Here is a 2,891-nt window from a genome sequence, read left to right on the forward strand (position 1 = left end):
GAGGAATTAGGGGGGGGGCCCTAAGTGCGCCCCCTCCCGGCAAAAATCCCATGGGAGGGGTCCTGAGGAGACCCTCCCACCAAATCCAAATGCCACTGGGTTGTCCTGGAGTGACCCCTCCCCACTAAAAACCCCTGCAGTGGAAGTCCCCCCAAAATCTGGGGGTCTCACACCGATCCTGGGGGTGGCCCCACCCCAAATTTCAAACTGGGGCAGTTTTAATGCCAATCCTGGGGGGTTCTAACCCCAATCCTGGGCTTTTTTCCCCTCAAATCCCAACCTACGTGGGTTTGCTGTTTAAAGAGGGGGAAGGGCTTCCCAGGGACGATTTTTGCTGAGATTGAAGGTTTTCAAGCAAACAGATAGTTTTAAAAGCTCATTTCCATCACAGATTGCGTAATGTTTGAAAGCTTGGAACTTCAGATATGCAGAGTGTTGTCTGACATTCCATGGGCAAAAGAGTAACAAAAGGGGGAAATACAGCTTGGCTGCATTTAGGAAAATACTATCTAGCACGGACCCACGGTCAAAGCCTGTGCTCCTGCTTCCCACTGACTGATGGCTCTTTCTGTGGTGGCTGTGAGTGCCACCTGTCACCCTGCTCGTGACAGTCCGGCTCTCACCCCCTCAGTGGACCAGCAGCAAGAATGGAGATGAGGGTTAGAAGAATATACTTCTGAAAAAAAAAAAAAAAGAAAGAGAAAAAAAACCAAAACACAAACCAAAACATGTTTTGGGGTTTTGAAAGCCCCATGTTGCGCATGCTGCCATGCCGCCATGCAATCACACCCCCACACTACACCAGAGCCTGTCTTTGTGTCATTGCACTTGTGTTTCAAATCATTCTCAATCTTATTGCACATTTTTGGGGAAGGAAATGCAAGTTAGTTGTTAAAATCATTTGGGTACTGAAAAACGAGAAGAGGAGCTTGAGTGATTTGAAGACAGTCTAGAGGAAGGACTTTTACAACACTGTTTTCCTGTCAATTTTACCTCCATCCTGAACACACATACCCATTACCTAGAATGCATTTCAATAGGTGGCAGGTTTCTAATAGAATTTTTTTAATCCCCATATCTTATCTTCATCTTGAAGTACTCAAACAACTTCACACCTAGTCAACTCAGGCCCTGGGGCTTCTCAAGGGTGAGGGCTGCACCCTGATACCTCATCACCCCCAGAGCTGAACAATGGAGAGGTTCAACCCATGAAAAATTCTGTATTGGGCAACAGCCCCGCCCCACAGAGGTCACAGCAGCTGCACACCTCCACCACCCACAGACAGCAAAAGAAGGTGCAGTGCTTTGAACAGCACAGAACACAGGAAAACTCACTGAGGATGGGAATTTTCACAGGATCTGGCTTTCTTCCTACTTTATTCTTGCCCCAAGCAGGGTACGGTCACCAGTGGGCTCCAACCTTTGGCTTGATGGCAACAGATGCTCTGGGGTTCAACCACTTTGTTGGGGCTTGAAGAGGAGTTCATTCTCGGTAATTACGCATAGCAAAAACAATCTGCAGAGTCAGCTTTGTCAGTGACAGTCCTGAAGGGTTGTCAGCCCCTCCTAGGTCACCTGGTGCACAAAGCACCATAACACATGATATAATAAAAAAAATTTAGAAACATTTTTAAAAAAACACACCATCCAGGGCCCTGGCTCTATTGTGGGGACCTTGTAATTAAATAACTTCAAATGAGCGGCCTAGAAATATCACACAAAGACCTGAAAAAAGCCCAACAAAGTGATAAGATCACTTATTAGTGCCAAACTTCTGATTTAATTATATATTCCTGGAGCCCTGTTCTCAAGGGAACTGCTTACACAACCACATAGTGAAACAAAAGAAGGGATTAGAACCTGTGGGAGAGAAGCTGGAGAATTTGCTCCCAATTCACAAAGAAAAGTCTCCACACATCTGTCTGAGGAGGACTCTGAGATTAAAGTACTGAGGAGGCTGAATAAAGGATTTTCTTTTTTTTTTTTAGTGATAGGGGAGGTAATAAAATACTTGCTATCAGTGTGAAATGGACAGTCTGACACAGTGCCTCTCATTACGGGAGTTAATATTCCCACCAGGGACAGGGTGTACCGGAAGGGCAGTGTGCCCTTGAGTCACCATCTCTCAACTATTTTTAGGTAAGGTCCTTCAGACTTTATCTGTCTCCACACTTTGCTTTATCCCAAATGCCAGATTCAAGCTGACTGGACAGGGAAGGCTGGACTAGAACCAGTTCATCTCACAAGAGTGTGACACAAGGGAGAAGGGCTTTACTGCGCATCTTGTGGCCAGACATTTGGACTGTTGGCAGTGTCTAAGGAGAGGAGTCCCCACCTTGCTGTCACTTTTGCAGACAAGCCACCTGATCTATCTGTCCATAACAAAACTTGTAATTGAGCAGTTAGCTGTTTTAACCATCTCACTCTTGCCCACACACTGAGGCCGTTTTCAAACCTTTTTGTTTTGCCCTTGTAACATTTCTTCCATTCTTTCCTTTTTTCTTCTGTTATATCTTATCAGACCCCCCAAATTCCACCTGAGGCTGCTCCAAATCCATGGATTTGGGGAGTTTATAGGGATTTGGGGAGGAGTTATGCAGTTTTAGGGGGTGGTTCCATGGATTTGGGGGGGGTTCCACGAGGATTTGGGCGGCACTACAAGGATGTTATGAGGAACACACGGGTTCGGGGCGGGATTATACAAATTTACGAGTAGCGCCATGAACCGGGGGTGGTCCCAAGGATTTAGGGGCGTTCCCCAGATTTAGGAGCGTTCCGTGAATTTCCGGACTCGCGTTTAAGTGAGAATTGACGAGTTTTTGGAAAGGCGCTCCCACGGATTCCAGCGAAATCTCAGCAGCCCGGGAGAGGATCCAGGGATCCACGCGGGG

The sequence above is a fragment of the Corvus brachyrhynchos genome, unplaced genomic scaffold, assembly GCF_000691975.1.
Source record: "Corvus brachyrhynchos isolate BGI_N302 unplaced genomic scaffold, ASM69197v1 scaffold618, whole genome shotgun sequence".
In the NCBI taxonomy this organism is placed as follows: domain Eukaryota; kingdom Metazoa; phylum Chordata; class Aves; order Passeriformes; family Corvidae; genus Corvus; species Corvus brachyrhynchos.